We start from the raw sequence: 12,512 nt of genomic DNA on the forward strand, positions 1-12,512 counted from the left end.
CAGAGGGAAGGGGCTACATGCAGAAACTGCACCACCAGCTCTGACAGTCATCTTGAAGTTGGTCATGCAGTCATAAGATGATCAGCGTCATCTTAATTGTTTTGTTTTGTTTTGTTTTGTGAATTTATATATTTATTTATTTTTGGCTGTGTTGGGTCTTTGTTGCCGTGCATGGGCTTGTCATTGCGGTGGCTTCTTTTGTTGCAGAGCATGGGCTCTAGGCGCGCGGGCTTCAGTAGTTGTGGCACGTGGGCTCAGTAGTTGTGGCGCATGGGCTTAGTTGCTACGCGGCGTGTGGGATCTTCCCAGACCAGGGATTGAACCCATGTCCCCTGCATTGCCAGGTGGATTCCTAACCACTGAGCCACCAGGGAAGCCCCATCTTAATTGTTTTAAGTGCAATTAATCTTCAGTTCCAGGGTCAGTTTGTTCCCATTTTCTTGAGGCCGGTTCTCGGAATTGTGGCAGCCTGTGTCGTGGCTACAGCCTGGTCATCATGCAGGTGACTTCTTCCTCCTGGTGGGGGTTTTGGACACAGCTCACAGGATGCGGCTCAGAATATTATCTGCAGCCCTGAGGAGGAGCTAAAGACCCTTGTCTTTCATGATTAAACTATTATTACTTTGTCCTGTTTGGCTGTTTTCCTTTGCTTCTGCATTTTCTCCTTCTCTGACTAAACAGATTCTTTGACTAAAGTTTTTCTACAGACAAAAGGCAGGTTGAGGGCTTCCCTGGTGGCGCAGTGGTTGAGAGTCCGCCTGCCGATGCAGGGGACGCGGGGTCGTGCCCCGGTCCGGTTTCTTGAGGCCGGTTCTCGGAATTGTGGCAGCCTGTGTCGTGGCTACAGCCTGGTCATCATGCAGGTGACTTCTTCCTCCTGGTGGGGGTTTTGGACACAGCTCACAGGATGCGGCTCAGAATATTATCTGCAGCCCTGAGGAGGAGCTAAAGACCCTTGTCTTTCATGATTAAACTATTATTACTTTGTCCTGTTTGGCTGTTTTCCTTTGCTTCTGCATTTTCTCCTTCTCTGACTAAACAGATTCTTTGACTAAAGTTTTTCTACAGACAAAAGGCAGGTTGAGGGCTTCCCTGGTGGCGCAGTGGTTGAGAGTCCGCCTGCCGATGCAGGGGACGCGGGTTCGTGCCCCGGTCCGGGAGGATCCCACATGCCGCGGAGCAGCTGGGCCCGTGAGCCATGGCCGCTGAGCCTGCGCGTCCGGAGCCGGTGCTCCGCAATGGGAGAGGCCACAACAGTGAGAGGGAGAGGCCCGCATACAGCAAAAAAAAAAAAAAGGCAGGTTGAGCACGTGGTGGGGGAAGGACCACAGGTCCTGCTGCATTTCAAGGTCGCTGAGTGATGTTGTCGGGATGTGAATCCACTTTGCTCCCAGCCCATCTTTCCTGGATTCCAGGACCTCGGGAATCTCACCAGGACCACAAACTCCAAGTGCGAGCTCTTCTGAGTGGTTGATCCACTTCGCACAGGTATTTTTGGAGCATGTGCCACGTGACAAGCAGGGCCACAGAGAGCAGAGTAGGGATGCGACCTGAATCTGGACGCCATCCTGGGCTGCTTCTCTCTTCACGACCCCAGAAACACAGGGCTTCGCAGGAAGAGTTTAGGGAGAGCGGGACTTGGTACCCTCAGGATATTCCCTCCCTCCTAGGCTTCTCCCATCTCATCATTAACCCCTCCTGGGCACGCCCCTTCCTCCTCCAAGCCCCTGCCACCTCCTCACTCCCGGGAGGTGCGTTTGTACCTCTGTCCCCCAGGGGAGGCTCTAGGAATCACTCATCGCCTCGTTTGATGCTGTTGATGGATGGAAACGGCTCCGTCTCTCGGACAGCGGGTGTCTGGCCAAGCTGAAGCATCAGAAGGGAGGAGGGGGAGCACCAGCTGTTCTGACAAAGCACCTTCACCCGAGGGATGTCCTGGCAGAGTCTGGCCCTCAGGGACACAGCACACCGGGCCGGCCATGATGACGGGGGCAGCCTGGGTGCTGGGGAGCATCTGAATCCCTGGAGCCCGGAGTCCAGTGGTTCCTACATCACCTTTAGCATCTCCCAGTTACTGGGAGTGGCTGTGACCAACTAGGGCAGGGTGGAGATCGGGCCGTGAAAGTACGAAATGTCGTTAGAGTGTTTCTCTCACATGCCATCCATGCACTGCGCGATCTGTGCATCTCCCACTCCCACCCCACGTCTGTGTACCTGCTTCCAGGACCCACTCCTGGAAAGGCCTCCTGTAGTGAACAGAATGCAAAGGGGAAGGTTCAGAGACAGCAACTCCTTTTCCTGCAAAAGGGCTGGAGAGAACATAATTCAACTGAAGATAGACCCAGTGTGTGCATGTGTGTGTGTGTGTGGTTGTGTGCACACAGGTGTGTATTGTGTGCGGGTGTGTGCACGCACGTGTGCCCGTGTGCATGTGTGTGCCTGTGTGTGTGGGTATCGTGTGCGGGTGTGTGTGCACGTGTGTGTGCACGTGGAGGGGACGGCGGGAGGGCCACTGCACTCTGAACCCTGTGGACATTGGTGGAGTGCCCACATCCGTGGACCTGAAAGCAGCCCGTCACCCCTCATGGGGCTGAGCATCCTTGCTCTGCCTGCATGGGACCTTGGCTGGTGTGATGCCCGGAGCTCAGAGAAGGTCAAGGGTGGCCAGGAAACCAGATGAATCCACAGAGCAGGGCCAGGGGCAGCTTTAGAGGGTGTGATTCTCAGTCACCGTGTGAGGACCTGGGAACAGGAAGCCGAGCTCTCGTCCCCCCCTCCAAGGAGCCCCCCTCGGTCTCCAAGCAGAGGAGTCAGACCATAAGCTGTGCCAGCCGCGCCCTGAAGCAGGTGCGAGAGGGGGATCCTTAAATGCAGGCGGGAGGGTGCAGAGGGAGGGACCAGTGATCCGAGTCAGGGCGGGAGACGGGGAAGGTGGCTGCGGGGCAGCCTGAGCGGCTCCAGACGAACCCAGACACGTCTGCGGGGCCCGAAGAGGAGAATAAATGCCTGATTTGAAGTTTTCACTTCAGTGTCCAGGCCACGACGGCCACCCGAAGGGGGCTCGGCTCTGAAAAGCTCTTGGGCAGGAGTTGCTTCAGGGTCACTGGGGCTCAACCCCGAAGAGACCCGCTCACAGGGGCGGGGTCTGACGCCCCCAGCCCCCTCCCGCATCCGCCCTGCCCACCCCGGGGCTGGGGGCGCGGCTGCCGCTGAGGGGATGCTTTCAATGCAGAGCCGGTGAGTGCAGGGCGGGGCCGAGGGCGGAGGAGGCCCTGGGAGCGGTCGCGAGAAGATGCCGGGGAACCGGGAGGAGCGCCCACGGGTATGATTTCAGGGTCAGTTTCCTCCCACGAGTAGATTCTGCCTCAGCGCCCTTGGGATAATATTGCTGCGCTTTCCGAGTCAGTGCCGCCTCGGCCTCATTTGCCTCGTTCTGTGAGCGCCACCACTTCTGTGCTGAGAAATTGCTCTGTCACTGGAGGGCGTTTGGGGAGGAATCCGCGCGAAGCCGCTTGGCAGGGTCAGGTGGAAGGGCCTGGTTCCCTCCCCCACCTTCGTGGGGCCCACCCCGCGCAGGGGGCGCTGTAGAACGCAGACGTGCTGCCAGCTCACTTCGGACGGATGTGTTGCGAGTGGTCAGCTTCAAATAAAACAAGCGCAGTGATCTCGGGCCGGCAGAGAGATGCGCAGGGGCCCACGGCTGCGGGCGGCTGCGGGCGGCTGCGCTGCGTACTTGGGAGCCCCCCAAGAAAGCCACGGTTCCGAAGAAAGAGCCCAGGTTTGGTGTCAGGTGTCAGAAAAGTAAATGAGCTCAAATCCCACTTCTGAGGTGTGAAACTAATCCTGTCTCCTTAGTCTCAGAGCTGGGAGGGGGAGGATAATTTCTGTCCTCTTTGCTTTGCAGAATTGTTGTTAAGGATCAACTGAGGGAATGCAGGGTGCAGGGAATCGCAAATTCTAGAATAAGAAATATTGGTTATCAGGGAGCAGAATGGTGCAGTGATTTTGAGCATAAATGTTGTGGGTAAGCTGTCTGGTTTGAATCCTAGTTCTACTGCTGGTTAGCTGTGTGACCTTGGGTGAGTTGCTTAACGTCTCTGTGCCTTGGTTTTCTAACTTGTAAAATGCAGATTAATGGTACTAGTATAAAAGACTTCGTAAGGATAGGTGCATGATACACGTAGCGCCTGACTCACGCTGAGTGATTCCTGCGTGTTTGCCATCACTCTTCTATCATTTTTACCATCCTGGTCCAGGAGAGAGCACTTCCCATGTCCCATCCTTGGGTAGTTTATAGTCCCAAAGCCACCACGGATGTAGGGTCCTGCCACTTTCCTTCCTGGAGTGCTGGTGGCCCGAAGATGCTGGAATGGGAAGGAACAGTAGTGACCACCTATTCTGTGCCAGGCTCTGTACTAGGTCTTAAATAGGGGTGTTAATCCCCACGGCAACACTTTGAGGTCACATGTTATCAACTCCATTTCATAAATTGAGAAACTCTTCCCAAAGGATTAAAGTACCTTTCCAAACTGTTAGCAGAGCTGGCTGTGTAACACCCAGGGTCCAGCTGGGAAAACAAGCCACGTGAGTTATTTTACCAAAGAGAATTTAAAATGAGAATTTAGCTGAACAGATGATGGCCGTCTTGAAAATGCAAAAAAAAAGAAGAAAAGAAAAAGAAAATGGCATTGCACTGAGAGGGGCTGCAGGAAGCTGCTTCCATCTCTAGGGCTGGGGGAACAGAGAGAAGACATCGGGGTGATCAGAACCTAGATGCTCCATCAGAACCACGCCCACCCCCAGACGTTCGTTGTCTGCAGCACTCTCGTGATGATGCAGTTCGGGCATTGATTTCCCCAGGAAGCTGCCTGGCCTGAGGGGGCCCAGGACACAGAGGGCAGAGGCCACGACAGCCTCCTCACTAGGCTCTCCCAGGCCCTTGTCTCGCCTGGGGCCCCCCGGGTGAGGTTGCGTTCCTCGAGCTCAAAGTTATTCACCGAAAGACTCTGTGTGGATCAGAGATCCTGGAAGGATTCGGGAGGCCGTCAAGGGGACCAAGGGCAGCAGGGAGCCTAGATGCTGAAGACGAGGCCTCCAGGACACCAGGCACGCAATGCTGTGGCTTCCGTAGGGAAATGTCAGGAGGGGAGGCAGGGAGGGAGGGGACTAGCAGAGGTGCCGAGAGCCCACCTGTAACCATCCTGAGAGACTCTGAACACAGAAGTAGCCGCTGGTAAAGGGCGAGGACTTCCGGATGCGCGTCGGCTGCTGGCTGGACCCAGCTGGAAAGTAGCGGGAGCTGCGGGGCAGGTGCTGACATCAGGGAGAAGTGTCACATCCTCCTGCTACCACTTCCTTCCAGAGGCAGGTGGCCGAGGGTCTATAACCATCTACTCCCTGCCCTGCATCCCCTCTCTAACCTGCAGAAATGCTAGTGACCTTTTCATCGAGGGCTCAGGGCAACCAAGAGACTCATAGTTTCCTGTTGGCGGGTGGCAGAGGCCAGGGGAGATGACTTCACGAGAGCTCGGGTTTGGTTTCGACCTTGAGCAGAGGCTTCAATCCGAACAGCTCCCAACAACAAGATACTGTGGTTAAGGCTGCTTTCTCCGCATTCTTCCTGGCCACACAGTTAGTCTCACTGATGACACTGGCCTGATCTTGCCTGTGAGTGACACCTGCTGATTTAAGCATCTGCCCAGATTTCACTCCTGTGATGTGGGGCTGAACGATCTTCTCAAATCCTGTAGTCTCCGTCTTCGGAGCGTGATCCTTTCTCTCCCTCCCCAGCTCTGTGCACGGAGCCCTGGTCATCCTCACCCCCTGAGCTCCTGGCTGAATAGAAGCTCTGGGTCCAGACGGCTACTCATAATCATCCATGGAGCAGGAAAGCCCTTGCACTGCTGGCTCCCTACCTGTGGAGGGCTGGAGGGACAGGGGCAGGTGAGCCCTCACTGCCCAGGTTGGGACCTTTATGATGATACCCTCGCCATCCTCCTTCCTGCCCCAGCTGTCCCTGGAATACAGCACCGAATATACACCGTCTACTCTCAGAAAACCCCAGCAGAGCCAAGATCCCGTGAAAAGCTCCTGGAGATGCAAGGATGGGGAGAGGAGGGGTTCTGGAGGAGTTGCATTCAAGGTACTTTGTCTGGGTTTCTTAGAAGTTCAAAGACACTGACACCATGCTCTGGATGTGGGTAATGAGGGTTGAACACAGAGGGGTGAGCTTTTCAAGGCCCACAGAACTGTTGCCACTGCAGTCAGTGCAGCCCAGCTTCCAAAGGGTCAACTCAGGTTGGCTGCACAGGACGTGTCACCGTGGACAAATATATACGGATATTAGGAAACTCGGTGGAAATAATTATTAAAATCATTGTCAAAATCTAGGCCAGAGTTTCGTCTTAGTCCTAGACTCCAAGCAAAATGGGCCTTGAACATTTACAGTGAGAGCAAAGAGGAAGCCAAGTCTCAGCTAAACTATATATCTATAAATAATTCCAGGGACAGTCCTTTCAGGCAGGTACACCCACAGCTATTGGTAGGAGTATCAATACATTTCTATAATCTTTCCAGGAAAGAAATAGGCACATTCATTAAGAACCATGAAAATATTTATATTTGGCCCACAATGATCATATTCTTGCCTTCAGAAATTATTAGAGATGCTCTTCATGAAATATTTAAATGGAATTACATAGAGACAGCCTAAAGGAAACTGGTTAGGTAAATTACAGTGAGGCCACAAACCATTTAAAATGATGATTTGTGCAAAGGTGTAATGATATAGAAACAATCACCGTATACAATCAAGTCAAAGAACGAGTTACTAAAGCAGAGAGCAGACTGATCACACTGCCAGTGGTACGTTACTCCTGAAAAAATGACTTCACACCAGTGTTCCTGGGGAGAAGGCAGAGCTCTCTCGGTGGTGGATTACGTGGGGTTGACGTCCCTCGTTGCCCTTTGGGAATTATCACATTTTCTAAAGGATGCATGCCTTCCTTAGAGGGAAACTTACCATGCGGCACTTCTGTGGAGGGTGACTAACTCTCAAGACAGGGCTTTGTCCTGTTTGCAGCTCCTGTAGTCCTCACGGGACTGGCTTTGGGGAAAGGAAGCCAGGCTCCTGCACCATCACATTCTTCCCCTGAAGGGATCAGAAGTGACCAGTGTGGGGCATCCACCAAGCCGTCAGGTGGAGGCATCTGTCTGACTGCTCATCCCCATGTGGCCAGCGTCACAGGAGTGGACCTTCCTGCTCTCAGCCTGTCTCATTCGCTTTATCTTCTTGACCAGACCTTCATATCCAGAGGGAAACAAAGAGGAAATTGTGTCTAGCTCAGATTAACCAGATGACTTCCATCAACTCTGAATTAGTCAGACGTCCTCTCTCTCCCACCTGTTTGCTTCTTCGTGATAACTCTGTTTATGTAAACACACTTGATATAAACCTCTTGGTTATCATGGAAGAGATATACATATATTTAGGAGATACTATTTAATTGCTGTTTAATCAGTTTTTTCATGAGGCTTTATGATCAACATGAGCAAACTCTCTGAAAGCAACAACACCTTGAGATTTCTGGCTGTATCCAGCCATATCTCAGAAACTGTGAATAATAACAAAAAATAAGATATGGCCTGATACATGTATAATTGGAGTCCAAAAGGAGAGATGAGATGCGGGAGGAGGAAGAGCAAAAAAAAAAATGTAAATAATGTCAAGATATTTTCCAAATTTATTGAAAACTAAGTTCACAGATCCAAGAAATTCAATGAATTTCAAACACAGGCACACACACACACACACACACACACACACACACACACACACACACACACACACACACACACACACACACACATATGGAGAAATCTACATCCCGGGAGCAGGTTAACCAGGGGTGAGGAAAAAATCTTAAAAGCATCCAGTGAGGGAAATAAAGGATACATATGACACTCAAAGAATAAATATAGAAAATACATAGGACATTTTCAGAAACAATGCAAGCCAGGAGACAGTGGGATGATGTTTTTAAAGTACTGAAAGAAAAAAAATATCTCTCAACTGAGAATTTCATACTCTTGAAAACCATTTTTCAACAGTGAAGTTAAAGACATTTTCAGATGTACAAAAGCTGAAAGAATTCATTACCAGGAGAACTTCACTACAATAAATATTGAAGGAGGTTCTGCCAGAAGGAACACAAGGAACTGAAGATTAAAGAAGATTGATGTGGTTAAAACAAAATATTCTTTTCTCACATCTCACTTTTAAAGCCAAGAGAGTTAGAGTACAAATATATAAGAATATAATGTTCTTATGCTGTTACTGAACTAATGTAATATAAACTGAAGGTGGAATGTGATATGTTAAAAAAGTATACTATAAAACCTAAGTTTGTTTTTGTTTTTGTTTTTGTTTTTGCGGTACGCGGGCCTCTCACTGCTGTGGCCTCTCCCGTTGCGGAGCACAGGCTCCGGATGCACAGGCTCAGCGGCCATGGCTCACGGGCCCAGCCGCTCCGCGGCACGTGGGATCTTCCCAGACCGGGGCACGAACCCGTGTACCCTGCATCGGCAGGCGGACTCTCCACCACTGCGCCACCAGGGAAGCCCAAAACCTAAGTTTTATAACAAAACAATAAGTTACAAAACAAAAAGAGTCCAGCTAGCCAGGGGTCCAATGAGAAGGAGAGACAGATGAGTAGGTGGAGCACAGGGGCCTTTTAGGGCAGTAAAGCTATCCAGTATGACCCTGTGACGGTGGACACATGCCACTACACACTTGTCAGAACCCGTAGAATGTACAACACCAAGAGTGAATCCTTACGTAAACAATGGACTCTGGTAAATAATGACGGATCGATATTGATTCAACACTTATAACACATGGACCACATTAATGCAAAATGTTAATAATAGGGAAATTGCTTGGGATGGGTGGTTATAAGGGGGTTAAAGGGAATTCTTTATACTTTCCACGTGATTTTTCTGCTAACCTGAAACTGCTCTAAAAAGTAAAATATATTAATTAAAAATAGCCTGCACTTGCCCTGATTTCTGTGGGTATGCTCAATAAAGAACAACCCCCCTTCTTATCCCTCAGCCCAGGGGGTGACTGAGTGCTAATTGGACGCTATTGTCAGGTTCAGGAATCCTCAAGTTTTTCTCTGGAGCTCTCTAGCATGATATATGTTGGGCTACTTACAGTGTTGATTTTCTTCTGCTTTTACAGGGTCTGTTCTAACCAAGCTCTTTTTATTCATTACTTGATTAATCAGTGGCTAAGGAGAGCAGGTGTTCCATGATGAAATGCCCAAAGCTGCTCTGTTCCACTGCACCGTGAAGCCCCACAGATGGGTGTCCTTATGGAGCCTGGCTTCCCTCAGCTCTAATTGGGAAATTTAGGGATCTAGGTGACACTCCGTCACAGCAACGATGTGCTCATCAGGTGATGTCTTGAGTAAAAAGTGTCCCTCTTTTTTTCTAATTTCATTGTATCAACCATATTGTAATTGGTTGGGTTTTGTTCTGCTTTTATTTCCATAAGATGCTGCAAATCATTTGGGCGAATGGATGGGACATAGCCATTGAATATACTAATTAAATATCCTGAGTAATTCACACACAGCCCTACGTTCAATTTCTCTAAGTGTTTGGCATCACAGCTGCGTGTGCAAATGTACAGCGGGTCATCCAAGCTTCTGTGCCACTTTTCCTAGAACTTTGTTTAACAGCATCAGACAAGACACTGATTTGCAGAGATGCCAAGACATTTGTGAAGCAAGGGTAATGCATTTTGTAGACAGTTAAATTAACTTTAACTGGAGTCATGAAAACAATTTTATGTCAGGTTAAACACACTTAGAGAAAGGGTCCCTAAGTAAAAGAGATCTGAGTAATGAATGAGGGGTGAGTCAGCGGCTAGCACAGGGCACTGGGGGAAAGTGACACAGTCAGAAGAGCCCTTCCCTTATCTCCAGCTTGAGGAGATTCTCTGCCCAAGATCAGTGCTCTGATTGTGGCCGCCGTTCAGAACTGGAGGAAAATAGAAGGTGTGGAATCAACACAGACTGTGGAGAAACCTCATGTCAACCAAGCCGGGGAGCAGGGGAGCAGGCAAGCTCCCTCATTAATTACCTGGTGGCAACAAGGCTGAAGATAATGGATCCAGGTTAGGACTCAATTACTAAGGAAGGAAAGAAATGGCCGTTTCCAAGGACTGGAAGCAGCCATTCCTGGGATAGTCCTATTTCAGCCTTTTCTCTAGCAGGATCGCATGTTCATCTCTTCCTGTTCAGGTGAAGGCTGTCCTCCTCTTTACACTTCCTCAGTTGCCCTTTTCCCCACGAAGCCCTGGAAATTTCATCCCATTGGCCACTGTCCAGTGCTGAAAGTTTCTCTAGCCCAGAGCAAGCCTCAGCTGTATGATTATACTGGAAAACACAGAAAATGAGACTTGGCACTTACCTTTACACATTCTTTCTTTCTGTTCCAAACAGAACATTGAACATCTATCCATTATCAAGAAAAATTTAAAAATTTATGATCATCAATATCATTTAAAATTTCCTTGTCATGGGTTTACATGTGGTCAGTGGAGCTGGACCAGAAAACAAAATGCTCTGGGAACAGAACCAAGGTTTGGACAGTGATGAAGAGTCATCACCATGAGAAAAGGTCAGGGCTGGGCGTCTTCCGCCTGAGTGATGCCTCCAATTGTTTCAGGTCCTTTGGCAAAAGGAGGGTAGATGACCCACACAATTATACCCACAACAATATCTCATTCACTATTTGTCACAGTGCTGGAAATTATTAAACAAGCCTTCATTTTATGGCTTCAAAATGTTCTTATTCAAAGGCAAATATCCTTGAGAAAGGGGTCATTTTAAGGACTACAGCTAAAACTTAGACACATAGGGAACGGTGGGCTGTAGGTCACAGTTGTGACAGGTAACTGAGAACAGGCTATTCAGGATTAAATTTCAGAGGAAAAGGACAGCAGTGGTTCTGAAGTAAGTAATAAGGAAGAAGACACTAGAGACCACGGTGGCCTTTGCCCCAAAAGACAAATGCCACTTTCTGCCCTTTGTTCCAGACTCACTGTTATTTGTCTTTCATTCATCCATCCAACCCTGTGACAAGGTTATTATGTCTTATGGGGAAATATTCTCCGGAAAGAAAGTGATACTGGATTTAGGTCTCAGAAAAGGAGGAATATGATCAGGAGGTGCAGATGGAAGGAGGGGGTGGCACAGGAGTTACCGGCAAGGAGAATGGTGGAGGCGCTGTAAATACCCGCCACGCGCTAGCCTCTCACGTCCGATGAGAAAGGAGCAAAAGATTCCAACAGACACTTCACGCGACACGACATAGGGATGGACCAGATGAATCTGAGGGAGACTCAGCATCATTGGTCATCAGGAAAACGTGAGTTACAACTACAGTAAGAGAGCACTTCACACGCTCGCTAGAATGACTAGACCCCAAGACTACAACTTCAAGTGTTGGTTTGGATTTGCAGTCACTGGGCTTCTTGTATATTGCTGGTGGAGTGGAAAGTGGTGCAAACACTTGGGAAGACAGTTTGGCAGATTCCTATAAGGAAGCACGTGCACTTACAATATGACCCAGTCATTCTACTCTGGATATTCATGCAAAAGAAATGAAAACGTATGTCAACCCAAAGACTCAAACATGGATGGTTTTAGAAGCTGTATTAGTTTCCGACAGCTGCTTTAACAAAGTCCACAAACTTGGCGGCTTAAAACAATACAAGTGGGCTTCCCGGGTGGCGCAGTGGTTGAGAATCCACCTGCCAATGCAGGGGACACGGGTTTGATCCCTGGTCCGGGAAGATCCCACATGCTGCGGAGCAACGAAGCCCGTGTGCCACAACTACTGAGCCCACGTGTCATAACTACTGAAGCCTGTGCGCCTAGAGCCCGTGCTCCACAACAAGAGAAGCCACCTCAATGAGAAGCCCGGATGCAGCAATGAAGACCCAACACAGCCAAAAATAAATAAATTAAAATAAATAAATTTTTTTAAAAATACAAGTTTATTCTGTTACAATTCTGAGGTAAGAAATCCAAGCTCAGTTCCACTGGACTAAAGTCAAGGTGTTGGTAGGTCTGCTCCTTCTGGAGGCTCTCGGGGTGGGGAGGGTCTGTTTTCTTGACTTTTCAGCCCCCAGTGGCCTCCTGCGCCCCCTCCTCTATAGTCAAGGCCCCAATCCAGTCTCTGCTTGTCATCACAACACCTTCCCCTCTGTGTCTCTGACTCCGCCTGCCTCCGTCTTATAAGGACCAGGACCGTTGTGATTTCTCAGGCCCACCCAGATAATCTAGCATTATCTCTCCATCTCAAAATCCTGAAATAATTACAACTACAGGTCCCTTTGGCCATATAAGGTAGCATTCAGATTCCAGGGATTAAGACATGGGCTTCTCGGGGCTTCCCTGGTGGCGCAGTGGTTGAGAGTCCGCCTGCCGATGCAGGGGACG

The sequence above is a fragment of the Lipotes vexillifer genome, unplaced genomic scaffold, assembly GCF_000442215.2.
Source record: "Lipotes vexillifer unplaced genomic scaffold, Lipotes_vexillifer_v1.1 scaffold322, whole genome shotgun sequence".
NCBI lineage: Eukaryota > Metazoa > Chordata > Mammalia > Artiodactyla > Lipotidae > Lipotes > Lipotes vexillifer.